Raw genomic sequence first — 21,278 nt, 5'->3', positions numbered from 1 at the left:
TGGAGTCAAAATGTACCCAGACTGGCTGGTACTGTCCTTACTATTAGCAGGGAATGCTGCATGTAATATGGTTACAGCTGAGATTGGTAACCAAGTCTACAGATCTTCTGTCTTACTAAAAAAAAGTGTTACATAAAAGCCTTATTAACCAAAGCTGTGATGGACATGGAGGTCAATATCTGGTAATAACCATGACATAGGGAAGATTGTGATTTGAAATGTAAGAGTAAATAATAAATAACATAAAAGAATGAATGAATGAAAGAAAGATATGTTTGTGAAACTAAAATGGAAAGGATGTAATAAGATATTGATTTGATTTGATTTGATATTCTGATTTGGTGGAGTAGACTTGATGAAATATGCAGAAAAGTAAAGATGTAAGTTTAATTATGAATGAAAGGGCTAAAGTATATATCACAAAAATACAAATTGGTATCATCTAAGTTGCTGTTGGTACATATGAAATTAGGAATCCAAAGATTCGTAATAGTTGCATGCTATGTTCTAGCAAATGGTGATAACAGAAGAATCAGATATGAATTCAGGGAAAAAATGTGCAACATTCTGTATGGATATGAAGTAGGGAAAAATGGTCTTGGTTTATATTGTAAACCACTGTCAAGCTGTGTAAAGTTGGCAGTCTTGCGAAACAAGAATTGCTTGTTCTTACTGCCTCCTCTGCATTTCCATGATTGGTTAGGTATCCCTTCACAGCCACCAACCATCCCATTTGGGACGGAGAAGTATAAAATGTATTTTAAAAAAATGTGTGGAGTTATGCTGATTGGAAAATAAGGAAGGGTACTTGGTAGAATGATGAAATGAAAAGGGCTGTGTATGAGGAAAAATGCAAGTACACATAGTCCTCGATTTATGATGGCAGTTGGGCCCAGAATTTCGATTTCAATGAGATGCAGTCCTGGTTGCCATTGGCAACTGAATCCCACAGTTGTTAGGATTGACACGCTGACAAGCAAAGTCAGTGGGGAAGCTGGCAGGAAGTTGCAAGTCACATGCCAGCAGGTAGGTAAGTGGCTGCAGCCAGGTGGGGGAGGAAGCACGGGGGTGCAGAGGAGGGTCGGGAAGGGTGCACGAGTGTGCAAAGGAGTGCACAAGAGGCGTGGGTTGGATGGTGCATGGGGTGCGTGAGAAGTGCAAGTTGGGAGGGTGTGAGGGTGCAAGGGGTGTGCAAGAGGCACAGGTCAGGGGGTGAGGGGGTGCATGAGAGGCACGGGTTGGGGAGGATGCACAAGGGTGCAAGGGGGTGCTCAAGAAGTGTGCTGGTTGGGGAGGGTGCAAGTGGGTGCGCAAGAGGTGCCATACAGGTCAGGGAGGGTGCACAAGGGTGCAAGAGAGAGTGCAAGTTGGGGAGGGGGTACTGGGGTTGGAGGGGGTACACAAAGGTGCAAGGGAGCCACAGGGAGGGTACATGGGGTTGTGCAAATGGCCAGTGTGGTGCAAGCATAGAGGGGCTGGGGGAGGATGCATGGGTGGGGGAGACTTACTCCAGCGACTTGCAAGCTTCCCTGCTGGCTTCCCCGTTGACTTTCTGGGGAAGCTAGCAGGGAAGGTTGCAAATAGTGATCACGTGATTGCGGGTTTGTAAGTGTGAACTGGTTGCCAAGAGCCCAGATCACGATCACATGAATGCAGTGGTGCTGGGATGGGCAGAACTCCAAGGACCGACTGTAACCACGATTTGTTCGGTGCCGTCATAACTTTGAATGGGTCCTGAATGAATGGTCGTAGGTCAAGGACTAACTGCACAAAAATTGCACAAAAGATAGAGTGACTGTGCATTAGAATGAAGTACATTCTAAGTTACACATAAAGGCAAAAAACAGAGCAAGTAGATGAATTTATTTATTTATTTTTATTTATTTATTAAATTTCTCCCCACCCATCTTTATGTACACTTTTAGATTGTTTGGTAAAGATGGGGGAATTTAAGGTGGGCAAATGCTGGTAGAAAGGTAATAAATAAGCCTATTATGAGGAATGAATGTTTATTGAAAGAAGCAAACATAGCTGTAAGTGACTTATATGTAAGTGAGAGTTGGATATGTCAAGAGAAATATAAGTTAGAATGGAGTACTTAAGTTCATGTGGTAAAAGAAGAAGAAACAGTCAGGAATGAATGGGTACTGAATGAATGTAGGTTGAATACAAAAGGGAGTGAACAGTGTATAGAAAGAATGAATCAGGATCAAAGTTGCTTCTCCTGAGTTAATAGCATGATGCACATGTATGTATGCATCTTCAAGAAATAAATAATAGGCTGTCATTAATAATCCATTCACATACAAGAAGCAAAATACAGTGGTACCTTGGGATACGAACTTAATCCGTTCCGTGACTCTGGGCGTATCCCGAGTTGGTCGTAACCCGAAGGAAATTTCCCCATAGGGTTCAATGTAAATCCAGTTAATCTGTTCCGCCCTCCGAATTTGGTCGCACCCCAAAGCAAATTTTCCCATAAGGTTCAATGTAATTACCGTTAATCTGTTCTGGCGTCCGCAGACCACACGTCAGGGCGGGAAAACGGCCGGGTGCGGCGCGAAAATGGCCAGGCGCGGCGTGAAAACGACTGGGCACGGCGCGAAAACGGCTGGGCGCGGCGCAGTGTGGTGAGAAAACGGCCGGGCGCGGCACAGCACGAAAACGGCTGGGCACGGTGCGGCGGAAAAATGGCCGCGGACCACATGTCAGGGGTGGAAAAATGGCCGCGGACCACGTGTCAGGGGTGGAAAAATGGCCGTATCCCGAGGCGGAGTTCGCACATCGAGGTAAATTTTTGCGGCCGGAGCTGGTCGTAACCCAAAAAGTTCGTTAGTAGAGGCGTTCGTATCCCGAGGTACCACTGTAGTAGGAAGCCTTTAATTAAAGTTACAGAAGTCCTTGAAAGCTTCACTAATTGTTTATGTAACAAAATTACTGCTATAAACATATATGACTTTTTTAAGTTACCAAAGATCAGACTTGGATGGAAAATACTAGTAACATAGGAAACACTGGAATCATTTACAAAACAGTGAGAGAATAAATATGAATTGGAATATGGAAATATGGAATCAACTCATAAAATTACAGTTGTTTAACCAATGGTTGGAAATCTTTTTTGATGGCAGGCTGCAGACAGTATGTAATCTGTTACTGAGAGTTCAAACTTCAAATGGTAAAGTCCTAAAAGGATTCTATTATTCCACATTTCCCTTTCAAAGACTTGTTCGCAACAGATGTATGTTCTAGTAATTAGAATGGATTAAAAAAAAATTATTGTGTAGATATTTGGGAAAGGTATATTAAGGAAGCCTTCTATATCCTGAAGAGTTATACTTTACCTTATTCAGTGTAGGCTTTGAATGAACTAAAAATACAAAAAGGATTTGCAAATTATAGAGTGATTGGGCAGCTTGGTCTGCATGTGGTGATTATAAAATAGCCTCTATACCAATTAACATTTTTGTGTTTTATTTGCTGTCATGTTGTTGATCTCAAGTTATAGTAAAAGTGGGTTCTCTTGTTGCAAGTATACTGGGGTGATTTCCAATTTTTGTTATGTATAATTAGATAGTATCATGCATAATACCGAAACTCAAAAAAAGACGCCATGGAAAACAACTTGAGTTAGTCACTTATTTTTATAAGTTACAGTAATACAATAATACAATATCTTTGAGCAATTGAAAGGCTTTTCTCCTCATAACAAAAACTTTCTAATGAAGTAGTGAATTAGAGAGTGCTGAAAGGATACCATAATTAAATTAGGGTGTAGTCATTCCATGATACTCCATTCAGTTTTTCACTGACCATGATCAGGCTGTGTTGAGCTGCCCCTGAGTATTGTATTTGGGTCATAGGTTTTTGCTTCTTTGGTTGGTTGGTTGGTTGGTTTTGCACCTTGAGAGAGCTTATATGAGATACGGCACTCATATCAGAAATGACAGGGTAACAAACCATAGAGTTTTTACTTACTTTCTTTTTGGTTGGAGGTTTCTGTTGTTTTTACTGTTTTGTGCATAGCCCAGGATTATTACTACAACATGGGCAGCTATATAAATCTTTTAAAATAAATATAAATGAATGAATCTGAACAATCAGGCTGAATGCAGCCATCCAGACATAGTATGTGAATTATTGTGATAAAACTTGCACAACCTGGTGACCTTTGAAGTCTAAAAGGTCTGTCTTAGATCTTTGAATTCTAAAATAGATTTTCAGATAATGTATGTGAAGTTTTTTGAAAACATATATAAAGGTTAAACTAGATGAGATACCCTGTTTTTAGATTTTCTACGCATGAATTACAACAAGCATAAATTTGGATGCCTAGTCTGAGATGTTCTGCTCAATACTGCTGTGCTGCCTCATTGTGGCAGGGTGGTATTCCTGGGAGGGGTCATCTTTACTTCAGCTTTATCTGAAATAAGATAATTCTGGCAGCTTAATATCTTCCATTTCCATTTCTGGTCACATCAAACCAAACAAAGAGGAACCACTGTAAAATAACCAAATAAAACAAGCAATGTTTAAAAACAATGAATAAAATAATTAAAAACAGTTTGTTTAAAAAAAAAAACCAAGGAAAACAACAGGCAAACTTAAAGGCAATCTAGTGGTGGCTGTGAGATATGTCTTCACATACACCTTCAGTTGTTTTATGGAAGAAGCTAATATAGAGATCACCTAAAGGTCTCTTGGAAGAAATTTCCATAACTGGGACACTATAATGAAGAAGGGTGTACTTTTGGCCACCATTCTGTAAATCTACTGGGACTCCCGAGCTAATTGTAGTCCATAAATTGCATGGTATTGGGAGAAGCAAGTTTTTAAGTATCTGGCTTTCAATATATATATATATATATATATTGGTCCCTTTGAGTCAGTGTTGATCCCTGGTGACTGCTTGGACTGGTCCCTTCAGTTTTCTTGGTAAGATTTTCAGAAGGAGTTTGCCCTTGCCTTCTTCCTAGGGCTGAGAGAGAGAGGGACTGGCCCAAGGTCACCCAGCTGGCTTCGTGCCTGAGGCAAGACCAGAATTCACTGTCTCCTGGTTTCTAGCTGTTGCCTTAACCATTACCCCAACTAGCCCTCTTTCAAAACTAATAGAAGCACACTAAAGAATAGAGGTCCCAGTCTTGCCTTTGGGGCATTGAGCAATGGAGGTGAGAGATCTCTTATGAACTGCATTGTGCAGCACACAGAGAGTGTGAGTCCTCCAAGCACAGATGCTGATAACCTCCAAATAGAAGTCTGACCCGCCAGTCCGAATCAGTTAACATGAATAGGAGTTTGAAGCTGGAGAAAATTGAAGATGCTGAAGAATAAAGGGGTTTCTTTAGGTAAAGATGCCTGTTGTGGGGAAAATATATCTGACTCTGTGGATATTACATGGTTATAAAATTAGTCCTGACAGTGTGAATCTCCTGTATACTAAATCAGGCAGTCCAAAGATGCTTAGGTAGAAACTCTTCAAGTGTTAGACAGTTTCTTCCCCTACCTGAGTATTTAAGATTTGGTAAACGTAGATATTGGAAAATCAACCTGGGACAGTCTGTATACAATGTATGCATTCAGGTCTCTTGCTGAGCTATTCCTCACATGCCCACTTAGATGTAGATGATAATAACAACAAACAGCAGCAGCAGTTCCACAGGCATCCATATTAATTATTTTGCTGCAAAAATATTGAACCACAACTATTTGATTATGGCATGAACCTATTTTTGTTAAATAATTCTTGAAAGACTCTTCTACGATTGATTAACTTATAGTGGCTCTATTTTTCTGCTGATCTCAGCTGCCCTGTCATAAGATATTGGAACTGTGTGGCACAATGGTGGCAAATTTCTCTTTGTTTTTGTTGGCAACCAGGTTATTCTACCATTGCACCCAGTTAATAAAATTACATCTAACATCTAAAGTGTATGTTTGTCTCTGGGTTTGTGTATGTTGTGTTATTTGAACCAAAGCTTCTTGGTAGGTTCACTTAGCAGAAGTGGTATCAGATACAAAGTCAATGTTGAGATGATTTTATTTATTTAAGTATTCTAACTGTAAGACTCACTGATAGGTCCATCTTCTGGGAATTTTTATGAGGCTGCAGTGCTGTGCTTATTTTACTCAAGAATAAGCCCCCCTAAAACTTTACTTGAAAGACAGTTCTGTTAAATTCAATGGAGCTACCTCTTAAGTAAATGTTCATAGGGTTACAGCCAAATCCTATGCATGTCTTTACTTTCAAGAAATGTCACTGAAGTATTTGTGGTAAATATTTAATTTAGTAGAACTGTCTTCTAAGTAAACATCTAGATGAAATCAGTGGTAAGTTCTACACCTTTTGGGAGAGAAACATAACATTTAATTGCATATTGCCTGAAGAAGTACTTATTTGCCCCGGGTCTAAATTACTGCCAATTCGTTTTCACTGGATCACTTGGAGTTCAAGTATTACAGAAAACAGAGAAAAGCTCTAACCTGACCATTCACAACTTTCTACCGAAGTCACTTCTTTAAAAAAAAAAAATCCTTAAAAACCCTGAGGATTAAACTCTTTTTGATATTTATCTATACATTTTCCAAGTCAGAATGTGAGTAATATCATAGTCTTACTTTAGAGCAGCATTTCTCAACCTTGGCAACTTTAAGCTGTGTGGACTTCAATTCCCAGAATTCCCCAGCCAATGCATTCCCCAGTGCTGGCTGGGGAATTCTGGGACTTGAAGTCCACACAGCTTAAAGTTGCCAAAGTTGAGAAACCCTGCTTTAGAGATGGTGCAAAGATTAATAAGTAGCTTCCAAATCCTTTGAACTTAAGTGAATAATCCCAACCAGCATGACCAGTGGTGCATTGGGGAATGGTGTTATTTCCCATTAAGGAGTCTTTGCCAGTCTCTCTTGCCTTCTAATCTTACTAATTTGAATTAAAGTTAGCAAATTGCTCTTCTTCTTTTCAACGTTTTATGTTTATGTAAGCATTTATCCTTTAAATAAAGGCCATTGCTCACTTCCAAGCATGCCTGTCCCAGAAAAAAAGTTCCCCCCACCCCCCGAAAAATGATTGAAGTAAAACATCAGTCTGGGGAATGAATCTGTAAAAGATCAGTGCTATAGGCAGGTAGCTCTCAGTTCCAACCTGAGCAGTCTGCAGTAGGAGAGGGGTAAAGCATAACTATTTTACAGAGTTGTTTTAAGAATTAATGTGCTAATGTAGTGCAGTGGCCCCTATCTCCTTTCTGTGAACCCCAGAATCCCATCAGACCACTGCTGCCAAAAATCAGTGGCATATTTCTTGTCCTTTTTAGGAGGGAAACAAACCTGCAATAAACATGGGCTTAATTTAGTTAAATAAAGGAAAACAGGAGAAGGCCATTATGGAGGCATAATATCAGGGAAGGGAGTTCATGCTAGCTCTAAATTCCTTTAATCCATCTTGTGCTAATCTACCTAGTTAATATCCTGACAAGTTCTGAATGCTCCCTATTTTTGCACACTGTTCAGATTGTCAGCTCATGACATGAGTAAACTTCAGCTACATTCCTTATCTAACCGAGGACATACCTACCTCTGTGCTAGAAGTGTGCTAGAGGATCACATGGACAAGTTTGATGGGGGAAAATCACTGTGGCTTGCTCCTGGCTGAGCCCTTCAAAGGCATATTTTAAAGCTGGAACGGCATCAGGAATCTACTTATTTACTCAGGGAGTTGTAGAGAAAGGAACCTGCTGCCAAGAGATAGCATGATTGCAGCTGGAAAACAATATCCTGGTTCAGATAAGTCTTCCTTTTTTGATAGCTGTCACTGAACTCAGCTTGAACTTGGACTGCATTTGTAGCCTGTAAACCACAAGCCCCAGAAGGGCCAGTGGATTTCTTTAGAGGGAAAGTTGGGGGGTTTGAGGATATAATTCAGTTGAGTGGCTGGACAGACTATTGGTGAGTGCGGTGCTGTGCAACTGAAATGCTTGCAGGCTCAATCCGGGGAGCTCCAGATGAAAAGGGCCTTTTGGTTGGCAATAAGAAAGAAAGGTCTAGGTCCCTGGAAAGTTGCTGCCAGATTTGGGAATGGGGGCTAGAGCAGTGTTTCTCAACCTTGGCAACTTGAAAATGTGTGGACTTCAACTCCCAGAATTCCCCAGCCAGCCTTGCTGGCTGGGGAATTCTGGGAGTTGAAGTCCACACATCTCCAAGCTGCCAAGGTTGAGAAACACTGGGCTAGAGGGACAGAGTAAGGGCTAAAAGAAAGGTAACTTCCTACATAACACAGCTTACACAGTGACAAGTTTTAATCTCAGCTACATCTCTCAGTAGTAAATTCTCCCCTTTCCCCTACCATGAATCACTAGTCACTAATGCAGACAGCCTCTGAATCATGGCTCTTAACATTACTGCTTTGGGCATATCCATGCTACAGGTTTAAACAAGCTCAGCTTTATTACCTCTTCTTGAGGAATTCTAAGAATTTTATTTCATGAGATAGGAAAACAAGGATTTCTGAGGGCAAATTCTCTGGACTGTTGGATTCTCAGCACCTATTATCGGCCCTGGCTGTAAATTTACTGTCTCTAGATTTTCCATCTCCTTCTACTGCATGAATGGTTTATGGAGAACTGGGTTCACAGAGAACTTTCCTGGATTTACAAATTATATCAGGAAAAGAAATATATGTGAATATGTAGATTTGTGACCTACCAAACCAACTATAGGCGTGTTTGCTGGCCTACTTGGAGGATACTTTGTTGTTGCTGTTCTCTGGCTGGAATGATAGGGGACAGTTTTCAGTGTTTTGAAAACCTTCAGATAGTGAAGACCTGCAGTGATCCTTCTACCCTTGAAGAGGAACATTTGATTTTCTTGGGTACTCAGTGCAAACTGGAAATGGTAGTAGAGAGTGCTCTTGGGGCCTTGGCAGACATTTAATCTTGCCACCCTTCAAGGTGATTGTCAAGTACCTGATAGGATCCACAGTTTAAGTTAGTCACAATTTGTGCAAGCCTTGCTTCCTAGATTTCCTAGAAGAGAAGTAAACAAAAACAGTTTGCAAACTGGAAAGATAAAAAAAATCAGCATTAAGAGAAATGCAGATAACTCTAGACATAATCAGATTTTTGGTTCCTTTTCAGGAAAAATAGCTTCATATCAAATACTACACAATTACTTGATTTATGTTTCCCCCATCCTTTGATTTCTCTCTACAAGCGTTGGGGTGATGAACCAGAAGGTTAATTTAGTTATTTTATTCAATATGTCTGTCCTTCTTCTTTGTTTCAAAAAATATTTTTTGAAACTGCAGAAAATAGTAATGAATAGAATACATGGAACCGTTCCATAATAATTTTGAAGATAATGTGCCGCAGAAGGAAAAACACTTTTTATCTGTAATTGTTTTTTTGAATATCCTCCAAAATTCATTGGTCATCGTGGGTGGGTTATTGCTGTACATGCATTGCATTAGTTTCATGTTTGCTTGATCTGGAACAGGAACATTTTTAAAGAAGCAATTTATGAAAGGTCTCCACAGTTTGTACAATCTGTTAAAATCCATTTACTATCTTGATAACTAATGTTAAAGTACTGTCTAGAGCATTTTTGGTAAATTTATCACATCCATTTCTTTTACTAAATGCAAGTCACGCTTTATACTTTGCAATGTTTTATCTTTTGAAATGATGGCAGCAGTCTTCCCCAATATGTGATCCTCCAACTGTGTTGGGATTACAACTCCCAGAATTCACAATATCATGTAGAAAGAGATGCCCAACAAACTTTAAATAGCTGGGTCCCATTGACTATAATAAAAATACTTCAGTATTTGCTTCATCACCCTGTTGATATCTTTGGGATTGAGAGAGCTTACTTTTGGATAAGTATATCCATAACTTTGAGATAACTCTAGCTTTACTTTTAATATAGAACAAGACAAATGACAGTTGTCATTCTCTCAGTCAGAAAAAGAAAGCATTGAAAGCAAGAATAATTGCAAAGTGTTGTATAATTACCCAGAAAGACTACAAAGCTAAACTCATAAAGACTGGATTCACACATTGTTTTGAACCTTACTGTTGATTGTAAGCATGTGAGAAATTAGGCATTATGGTTTATAAAGTATAGTTTAGTATAATCGGTGAAACTAGCTAATCATGACTTATACCATTATCATTATTAAAACAATCCATAGCTTTGTGTGATGTGTGAACTCAACCTGACAAGGCTTTGTACTGCCTTGTACTGCCTACTACTGACATGTTGCATTCAACCTACTCTGTGCCTTTAGTTTTCTAGATTACTTCCCTTGGGTATCAGAGTCATGCATTATGAGGTTTTCAATGTAAATACCAGATCCTATCACTCATGGTATTTTGTTTTGTTTATCATTTATTTATTTACTCATACTCAGTCACAGTCACAACTCTAGGCAGCTGAAATGGTAACACATAAAGAGGTGCTAACATGATTGTGATAACTTTGTGAAATAAGATAAGCTAGATGGGAGGATGTAAAAGAAAGCAGGATATGAAATGATAGGGAGAAACCAAAAACCTGGCACTGGAAAGCAAAATTCTCACAAGGCCATGATATTGTTAGGCAGCTGCCAGAGTCACATGCTGACATCTCTTCAAGGTTCCCCTACCCCACTCAACACAATGTCTCCATATAAGGCTTTGTAAGAAATTAGAATAGTAACTCCCCCGATCTGAGTATTGAGACATTGCAAAAGGCACTATTCTTATTGCTGATCCACCAGGCTCTTCTTCTGTGGAATTCTGAAGATAGACTGCATTTTCTGATTCTTCAGAGTCCCCAGAATAAGAAATTAAAGATTGTCTGGGCAGTAAGCCCAAATGTACAACATTCCAAACATGGAAGGAAGTAGCAAGGGAAATGGTTTAAAAAAACACTTTTGACAGAGATTTCAGATAATTTGTTAATGTAGAGGAGGGAACCAGAGGGATTTGCAAAGTTACTAAAGTTGCTCCAAAGTGTAAAAAAGGATGAAGAGAAGATATAAGAAGCATACGACAGGGAAGGGAGGGAGGGAACCCAAAGCAAAGCAAAGACTTGTGTGACATGGTAAAGGCTAAGAAATGTATTATGGCTTGCAATTTTGAACTCTGGTCCACAAAAGCTTTGTGTGATGTACTCTCACTGTTGTGGAAGTCCTTTTGTTTTACTTTTCCTTCAAAATTAAAGCATAATCCCATTAACCTAGGTATATCTCTAAAGGATCTACTGTATTGACTTTAGACAGACCCAACTTTTTCCTGATTTGGAATTTTGTGTTTTTTGTCTTCTATTACTTTTCATATCCCCCCACCCTGGTAACGTGACTTGGTGAAACATGGCAGAGATTCACAGCGCAACTACTTTTTAACCTTTAAATAAGAAATTGAATTAATTTTTTTAATAACTTAAAATGGATTATAAATGGGTTTCTTTAATATTACAATTCAGGTTAAGTTCAGTAGAGTATTCAAGCTTTCACATCAAGATGCCTTCTAGTAACTTATATTTTACAACATATCTAGAGATTGCTAACCCTTGCCTTTCTTGGCTTTGAATGCATATTTATAAACCTGTCACTTTAACAGATGGAAGTTTTCCTAGCACTAGGACTCCAAGTTTCTCTTAACCCCAACTGTCTACCCACACCTCCCAAATCTCTTTCCCCTCCCTCCAGAATAGAAAATGGGAGGAGATGCTTTGAGTTACAGTTCTAATACCTACATCACACTTAGTCAAAATAGATGCATTTTACCATTCCACAAGATTCTTTGCCATTTAAAAAGACTGAAATATATTTCAAGGTTCCCATCATGCTTTTGTTAGAAATCAAGCAGATGAGCTGATTTAGGTGGTTATTGTCTGGTTGATAATGGGATATTTTCTTTAGGCACGCCCTGCACCAGCTACCTTCAGGTGTCTTCTTTTTTCCACAGGAAAGATACAGGAAGCCACAGCTCAGCTCTCACATAGCCCTAAGCCATAAAGTGGTTTCTTTGTTTTGGCTAATATTTTGCAGAAACCCAGTAATTTTGGTTTGTGTACCATGGTTTATGGCTTGATATGCTCCACAGACTCAGGCAGTTGTAGATTATTCAGTAAATTGTGATTGAGCAAATAACAACAGCACAGTGTATGTAGCAGGTTTGTCACTTGCATTTCAGGTGGCAAGACATCCACTTTTTCTTCATCTGCAGAAATATTTGTTTCCAGTGCTATACTGGTACATCTCAATAGCCTGTCTGCTTTTAAACAGTAGAAATGCACTGGGCACCTTTTGGGCTATAATTCTAAATAAGCTTTCTAAGAAATAAACTTCAGTGGCAACAAGGGGTGTTACTTTTTTATAAGAAGGCAGAAGATTGTACTGTTAAGACATAACCAACGAACAGTAGAGCAACGTTAGTGGAAAAGTAGGACATGTAGTTTGCATATAAATAAAGCAAAGACTTACTGTAGTCCCAAAATGAGAAATGTCTGGGGTTTGTCTTTTCCCATTGTACTACACATTGTCAAGTGTAGACCTGCACTGGTGTGGAATATGAATTTCTGAGGTTCTGTAGTTCTCAGATGTGGGTGGGGCTGTTGCTTTGCTGACTTTTGGCACCAACTGCAACGAAGAAGTGACATACTTCTTTCCTTCTAACTAGAGCAGCAGTTCAGGTGGTGAATCCAACTACACAGAGAGATGGTTGTCTGGCCTTCACTGGGTGTGTTCAAGCAGAGGCTAGACAGCCATCTGTCTGAGACTTTAATTTGGATGCTTGCACTGAGGAGAAGATTGGACTTGAAAGTCTAAATGGCCCCTTCCAACTATTTGATGCTTTCCCACCTATTGAGTTAAAGCCCTGTGTACCCATGCAAAACAGTGCCAGCGTAACATTTGGTATCCCCAGTCTTTATCCTTTCTCTGTTATGCCTCTTCCTGTCAAGTAACTGCAAATGGTGTTGTCCGGACTTGTGAGTATGCTTGCCATTAAAAGCAAGTTGGTTGGTTTTCTCTTCTGCCTTTGCTGCCATCCTTTTTCAGCAGGTCCCCAGCCAATGGGGAAACAATCCACAAACCAGGATATGCAGCAGGAATGGATGGATCTCACATCAGGACTCTTCCTATCCTCGCTATGAAAGTTTGACTGATCCCCATTTGAGCATCTCCCAATTTAAAATACTGTGAACTAAAGAAACATGTGAGAAAACACAGGGTCAGAATTAGATCCAGAGAGGAGGGCAGATCCTGCATCGATTGTGCAATTAGCAAGATTCTGTAGAGCTGGATTGCAGAAACTGACTAGCTGCTGGGCAACCAGGTCTTATTTCAATGCCAGAGTGGAGGGAAGTGAGCTGATACTGACATTCAGAGGGAAACTGATAAATAAGCAAGCAAACAAACAAACAAAAAACCTGGCCAGTTCAGCATCCCTTATTATCTTCTGGACCAGTGTTTCTCAAGCTTAGCAGCTTGCTGGCTGGGGAATGCTGGGAGTTGAAGTTCACATATCTTAAAGTTGCCAAGATTGAGAAACACTGTTTTGGATACTGCAGTGAGAGAAAAAGGGCTGCTGCATTTAAGGTAAAGATACATTTCTGAATACCATTAAAATGGATTAGCATAAGCATGCCCCCTCTTCCCCAGTTTTCTCTCTCTTGCCTGGAGAGACGTTGATGTCAGAAGTGGTTGGAGAGGTGCTGGGTATGAAGGGAACTCAGGAAACAAAGTGATAATGGAGGGGGCAAATGCTGGGAGAGAAATGGCTGCAGCAGAGTCTGGCTAGCAGCCTGAACACCCAAAATACATCTCAAATCACGCCCAGGGTAGTTCAGTTGACCTTAGATCCAACTTAATGGGTGACAAAGCCTGACAGGTTTTATACAGCTTGAAGCTGTGATAGGATAGTGGAAGTACTCTTTTTCTACTGTTAGAACGAATTATGACCCAAGCCAGCCTCACTTATGGGATGGGGATGAAGTAAGGGAAATCATGGGGACAAGATGGAAATCCATGTGGTCAGGGCATGATTGTGCCATGGTTCAGGTTGGTGACCTGTGATTCTGTGAAGCATGCTTTGGGTACCGTTGCTAAAGCATTAGGTACTGGGCAACAAGGGCTTGGATTTTTCCAACCCTGCAATCAGCAACCAAGAGTAATAAGTTACTAGCACATGCTTGGATGGCTAGGACACAATGCTCTGTGACCAGGGACCTCAGACTGACAAAGGTTTAAAAGGACATCAAGACAGCCTGTGGCTTGTTACATAAAAGGGCTGTTCTAAAGGAGTAATTGCACTGGAGTGTAAACGGCTGGTGGGAACCACACTGAAATGCCAAGCATGGCTGTGATTATCTGGTTGTAGGAAGCAAAGGGCAGAGATTAGAATGTTACATAAGGAAACAAATGAGCTGAATGAGTCAGGGGTTTGGGGAGGAATGAGTCACGGTCAGAGGGAACCAAGCCAGGCATGCAAGTGGAGGACGGAGGGATCCGGGGAAAGAGAGATCCTGAGCACGCTGACCTGGATGCCGATTCCAGTGAAGTCTGCGAGGCTCGGGTGTACAATTCCATCAGTTTGTTTTCAGGTTTCAGTGAGAATCCAGTGGTCACAGGCAGCGAGGGGAAGCTGCAGCGGATGTCTTAAAAGAACAGTTTGCTTCAAGGGAGGGTCGTTTGAGACCTCAAAGCAGCTCACCCAGCATTTCAGTACAGAACAACAAGCATTCTGCCAAAGTCAGCATCAGAAGGGACAAAACAGTATAAATCACTTCTCAAAGGAGCACCGGGTACATTTTTTGGCAAATGCAGAGAAATCACTGGCAATTAATGAACCTAACGGGAATGAGCACAATGAAATGCAAATTGATCTGTATTCAGCAGGGGGAGGGGCCATAGCCTCCCCCCTCCCCCCACACACATACTTTTTATATTCCTTTTGGCTATCTCATAAGTCTTAACACACAGCAAAGCAATTTCAAGAGCACTTTCAAAACCTGCTTTTCATGATTATAAGAAAAGCTTGCTAAAGTTTGGATGGCACGCGCATCTATGCTTAGGTCTTAGAGTATTGCAATAAAGCATTCATCTTGCACTGCATTATGGGATTTTGTCGTGGTAGCTCTGGAGGGTGATGAAACCTGTAGTAGCACTGGCTAAATGGCCCTAAAGTTACAGGGGGACAGGCAGTCAAATATCTCTGGCTTTTGTTAGCTGAGCTGTTAACATTTTATAAAGGTATCCAGAATCTTGCAAAGTGCAAAGATATAAGGAAAGAACTAGAAAATGTAGGGCTATAAAGAAGGAAGAATAAAAGGGAGACACGTGCTGAGAGAAATAGGAGTTAGGAAGGGAAGATTAGATGAGATTTTGTACAGTGGAAAGGAAAGACAAGAACAAAGAGAACAGCATAGGGAGAGAGGAGGATTAGGGATGGGGGTGGGGAATGAAGGAAAGTGGCTATGCAGAGACACATGCTGAGACAGTCAGGAGCACCTTATAGAGCATCCAGGAACCTGGAAAAAGTCCTAGCTGTTTTAATGATTTCAGGAGTGGTGATTTGTATGAGCTGATGTGCATTGCAAAGCACCTCTTTGTAGGATTTACACTGCCCTAATGAGGATTGTCTCCCTACTGAATGTTAGATAAACATGTAATACTGTAATCAATGATTGAGAAAAAGAGTTTTACACTGAAATGAAAGTTGTCACCTACTTCATGAAGTATTAATAAAAAGCACTCTGTAAATGAAAAACTGATATATCAGACAAGGATGAGAAACCATCTGGGGACTATTTCTCTGTAGCCCCTTGGGTATTTCCAGAAAGTGGTCTGTTTCCTAATTCTATCCAACTATATAGCTGGAAGTGGAAATTTATCTTGCTCAGGTCCAGGCAGCCTAAAATAATGGAAATAGAGGGCTATCAAAGGACCCTTTCATGCGGCAGCTTTGGGTCACTTTGGATCCGTTGTGGACCTGTCTGAGCTCATGGCATTGTCTGTCTGAGTACTAAGACAATTTATTTACTCTGTTCCAGAGTACTCCATGCTCCCTGCTCAAGCCACCCATTATTCTTTCCTCCCTCCGCTTCATCCTGAGTTTCAGCATCTTTATTTACCTCTCTCCTCAATCCAGCTACCATAATATCTAACAACCATGGTTAAAATCATTGGGGAAAATATATGGCTGCCTGCCCACTATCTTTCACCTTCAGGGTCTTTTAAATACAAGAGAGGAATGAGGGGTTTGTGTCCAGGAACCTTTTCTTCATAGCAACCAATTTTGGGGGCACATCACCAAACAAATGTATACAATATCTACTGAAAAAATGTCAGACAGAAGTTAGCAATGTATTTATTTTCATTTTGTGTGGGGAGAGGATTTTTTTTTCTCCAGGTCTAGTGGTAGCTCACTTCTTGCATCCCGTTTTGGTCTACCTACTATTGGCTCTGACTCCTACCATTTGTAGCTTTAGTCCCAGTTAATTCTTCTATGGGATATTTAGCCTTTGTGGGGGGGAAAAAATTCTTAGCTGTTTCCGAATCTCTAGACTAGGAAATTGTAGAATCAGATTTACCTTGGCCACATCATCACTTGATTCAATGGTTAGAGGTCAAGTCTTAGATAAGCATTTGTCATGACAGCATTGCCCAGGTGGATAAACATATTTGTTTGCCTTACAAAATTATTATAAGAATTCATGATACAATGGGTGTTGATTTACATCTTACCTTTACACTTAAAGCAGCTAATAGTAATAACAGTAAATAAAGGACAATTAAAAACATTGTTAAAAGTACCATTAAATTATACATTAATAACATACAGGCACCACCCATAAAACTCAATAATTAAATCAGCTTTTATGACAAAGGCCTGCCTGAAAAAAAAAACAAGTTTGCCTGCCAGGAGAAGAATAACAGTGATGGAAGTAACCTGGCCTCCCTTCTCAGGGAATTCCACAACTTGAAATGTACTCTGAAAATGCTACAACACAACATATAATCTTCAAATGCTTCTATTCTTATTTCTCTTTCCTTTCTGAACATTTGAGATTTTTTATACGGCAGTACTGCCATGATATCTCCTCTTTCATAAGAAAGGCTTGAGGAAGGGGCTCTCAAATGCTGCAATATGTGACCCCTAAATGACCCCCACAATAAATGAAATGAATTATTTCATTTGAATGAGGATTAGGCAAGAAATAAATATACCATCTTAATTTTTAATCCATATGTCAAAAAAACATTGTAGAACCTTACAACTTTATCCAATATTTCATTGGAAATTAGCAAAACCAAAACTCATTATAATTTTAAATCATATTTTTAATGGGAAGGATGAGCTCGCTTACTTGTACACAATCCTGAAATCTGAGTTTCACTTTGGGTATAGTCACTGTCATTCACTGAAGTCAAGAAAAGGAAGAGTTTTGCCTGGCCTGAAATCAGTTTCTCTTAAACTGCTGCAGCTTGTAAAACACTATCAGTGCTCTTTTGCTCCCTCTTAGTGCAGTCATGCTGCACTATCTTTTCTTTTTGTTACAGCATGGTGCTTGTAACACACACACATACACACCTCTTGCACTTTGCTCCTCATAACCCTGCTCCCTTTATGTGTGTGTGCCTTCAAATCAGTGTAGACTCCTGGCGACTGCCTGGATAAGATTTCAGAAGTGGTTTGCCATTGCCTTCTTCCTAGGGCTGAGAGAGAGACTGGCTCAAGGTCACCCAGCTGGCTTTTTGCCTAAGGCGGGACTAGATCTCACAGTCTTCCAGTTTCTAGCCTGATGCCTTATCTACTACACCAAACTGGCTCTCAGTTGAAATCTAACCATCTGGAAATCACCCAAGTTAGGAGACACACAACTCTTTTGGTTAGTTTCTTTTACCTCATTTAGGAAGGCTATTTAAAATATCATTTTTATGAGGCATCTGGCTGATAGTTAATGTTATTTTTACTGCTCTGAATGGTACTGATTTCCCTTTTTTTACTGTCAGATTGTTTCTTTGAATTTATGAGTTTTGAAAGCATTTTGACTGAACAGTAGAGCAAATGCTTCACAAGACAGTACAATAAAATAAATGTCATCTGCCTTGAGAAATTGTTTTGAGATTGAATGTGATTTATGGAAAATGGAAATATTCATGGTTGTGAATGAGTGCTTTCAACAGACCATTTTAAAGGGGTTGAAGGAAAAGAGGGCCAAGCCCCACCACAAATAGCTGGCAGGCATTTTCTTCTGTCCTTCTAATGTTGTTTCTCCATCCTTTTATTTCTTCTTTCTCTCTTTGTAGTGTTTCTCCATTTGGATTTTTCTGCCAAAGCTGAGCAGGAGGGGAAGCAAAGAACATGTGCAGCTGTTGCTTAGGAACAAATGCGTTGTGTGAAGTTTTATTTCCTTATATTTGCAAAAACAGATGATTCAGAAAGACAGGGTGGCGTGAAAGCAGAAAGAAGTTTGTGTGTGAGAGAGGGGCAGGGTGACAGAAAGAGGAAGGCCTCTTCACTAACCTTTCTCCTTTTCTCATGTTAACATGCTGGTCATTCTCATCTGTTTCACTCTCACACACACACAGAGACCACGATATATACATGCAGTGGAACAAGTACTAGACTTCTGAGTGAATTATAAAACGTTACTGTAGGCAGCAGATGAGAAATCACTACTGTGTTGTCATTTTTAATGTTCTCCTATATAAAAACATTTGTGCTGCTTAAAAATCAAGCATAATAGCAGGAAATAGGCTATGCTAGAACTTTAATAAGAGCTAGTTTGGTATTGTGGTGTAAGGCACCAGGCTACAAACCGGGAGACCTTGAGTTCTAGACCCACCTTAGATATGAAGCCAGCTGGGTGACCTTGGGCCAGTCATTTTCTCTCAGCCCTAGGAAGCAGGCAATGGCAAGCCACTTCTGAAATCTGACCAAGAAAACTGCAGGGACTAGTTCAGGCAGTTGCCTGGAATCAACACTGACTTGAAAGCAGCCTCTGCCTCCCCCCCCCCCTCCCACACACACAAAAAGAACTTTAATCCTTGTAGTTTCATTGTTGTCTTTACATGCAGGAAGTTTTACCACAGAGGGAACTCTCAGAAATCAACACACACACTCCTTCACCTACAGCATGAGGCTGCATGTCCATTTCATAACATCTTTCTGTTCCATGTGCAGACCATGCCTGACAGGGTGAAGGCTCCATTTAGCCAATGTAAAGTCAAATTAACCCTGAGGCAGTGAACAGACAACCCCTTATGCTACGGGAGCATCTGTAATAAACGCTTCACAAACCCAGCTATGTCATAAGAATGTAACACAGTATCAGAAAGTACCTCCTGGATCAGGCCCCAAACCTATCTAGTTCAGCATTGTGTTTCCATAGTAGCCAGTGAGATCTCTCTGGGAAACCCCCAAGCAGGTTATTAGTAGAAGACTGCTCTCCTGTTCATTTTCTCCAACAACTGGTATTGAGAGGTATGCTGCTTTAATGCTGAAGATGAATACAGCCACCATGACTTATCTTATATGAATTTCCCTAATCACCTTTTAAAGCTCTCTACATATTACATCTTTTTGAAGTATACCATAACTTGAAATCTCTTGACAGTGGGAAGCAGGTGTCACCCATGGTTTCTGTTGCTGATTTCTTCGCAGGTTCACTGTCCTTTCCCCTCCCCCGAGTGTTATAAGTGACTTGCAAACCAATCTGGGTGCCACGTAGCAGCCAGAGGAAGAAGTGGATGGCAGGAATAAGAAGGAACAGGAAAAGCTGCCGTTACCTCATCTTCTGCCATTTGGCTTAAAGATTAGAGAGATCCTTAGTCTTTGATTGTCCTTGATTTTTGAATAGTCCTGTCGCCTGCATTCCGTCCCAAGAGAGATGTTCAGTGCAATGTTTGCTTGGTTCATTTGGGCTGCGTTCCCTAAGGGCAAGATGTACTCCAGTACTTTGCCTTTCTTGCTGGGCAAAATTTGCATGTAGCAGTAAGAGAAAAATTTCAAAGAAGAGACCTTGGAGCCCTTCCAGTCCAACCCCCTGCCCAGGGCAGGAATCCTCCTATCATTCCAGACAAATGGCTGTCCAACCTTTGCTTGGAAACTTGTGGATGATGGAGCACCCACAATTCCAGGAAGCAACCTGTCCCGTTGCTTAATAGCTCCCACAGTGGGGACATTCCGCCTTATTTTGAATTTGGATCTCCCCCTCTAAAGCTTCCACCCATTGGTTTTGTCATATCCTTGGCCACTACAGAAAATAAATCCACACCCTCTTCCCTGTGACAGCCCTACAAGTATTGGAAGACTATTATGTTTCCCCTTAGCTTTCTCTCCTTTAAATAAAACCGACCCAGTTCTTTTAATCATTCTTCATAGGATTTAATCTCCAAATCCCTCAGGATCTTGGTCGATCTTACCTGCACTCTGTCTAGTTCCTTGACATCATTCTTGTATTACAGTAACCAGCACTGGACACAGTATTCCAGGTGTGGTCTGACCAGTGCAGCATAGTTGATGCAGCCCAAAATTGTGTTGGCTCTTTTGGCAGTAGATTACTGATTCATGCTTAATTTGTAATCTATCAGGGCACCCAGATCCTTCTCACTTCTGCTGAGCCAGGTACTGCCTATCTTGTAGTTGTACATTTGGTTTTTATTTATTTATTTATTTCAAATTTGTCACCACTCATCTCACTGCAGAGCGACTCCAGGCTTTTTCCAACTCAAGTGCAGAACCTTATATTTTTCTTGCCACTTAACTGCATTAAGTGAGATGCAATTTGTTATCCATCCCTAATTCTTGGTGCCCCACATCTTACCCACAGGGACCCTGCTGTGGATTACATGCATGTGCACACACACTAATATGTACTACATAGGTCTTTTCAAAATGCAAGCTCTTCTCTCCCCCCAACCGTATTCATACATGGACACATACTGATATAGTGCTTGCTTGCACTATGCAGTCTCTCCCCCTTTCCCCCACTTTTTATCTCACACACTCAACCCATCTGATATATGACAGGCATTTTGCAAGTTAATAAAAATTCTGCATTCCCCCTGTCTGTCATCTTTGTATTTTGTTTTAGCAGTACACCAGCTTTTAAGAACTGATAACAGCTATCAGTTCAAAGACCAAGGCAGGTCGGAAGAAAATTTATATCAAGCTGTCAGTTAGAAAGGAAGCATGTTGGAAAATATTTGGGTATTTGAAGTGAGAGCATGGAGGGGGGAGCAAGTTTAAAGAATAAGGTCAAAACAGTTCAATTTGTGATTTGAGTCTTGTGGTCAA

General features: G+C 40.5%; 1 protein-coding gene and 1 long non-coding RNA gene across 6 annotated transcripts in view; one reads left to right on the top strand and one right to left on the bottom strand.

Moving 5' to 3' along the window:
* Positions 1–21,278, top strand: part of EFEMP1 (EGF-like fibulin extracellular matrix protein 1) — a 61,189-nt gene that overhangs the window by 24,496 nt on the left and 15,415 nt on the right. The gene's annotated exons all lie outside the window — the stretch shown is intronic.
* LOC112540624 (uncharacterized) lies at positions 1,517–14,658 on the bottom strand. The gene is made up of 3 exons (XR_003084702.2): positions 14,514–14,658; positions 8,955–9,014; positions 1,517–4,501 (listed from the first exon to the last, which is right to left on the bottom strand). It is a non-coding gene; the product is annotated as an uncharacterized LOC112540624 (long non-coding RNA).

The sequence above is a fragment of the Python bivittatus genome, unplaced genomic scaffold, assembly GCF_059951505.1.
Source record: "Python bivittatus isolate LINGU-HERP-01145 unplaced genomic scaffold, Pbiv_v1 ctg000020_np1212, whole genome shotgun sequence".
Classification (NCBI taxonomy): Eukaryota; Metazoa; Chordata; class Lepidosauria; order Squamata; family Pythonidae; genus Python; species Python bivittatus.
Note: the sequence above shows the minus strand (reverse complement) of the source record. Positions and strands in the feature narration are given on the sequence as shown.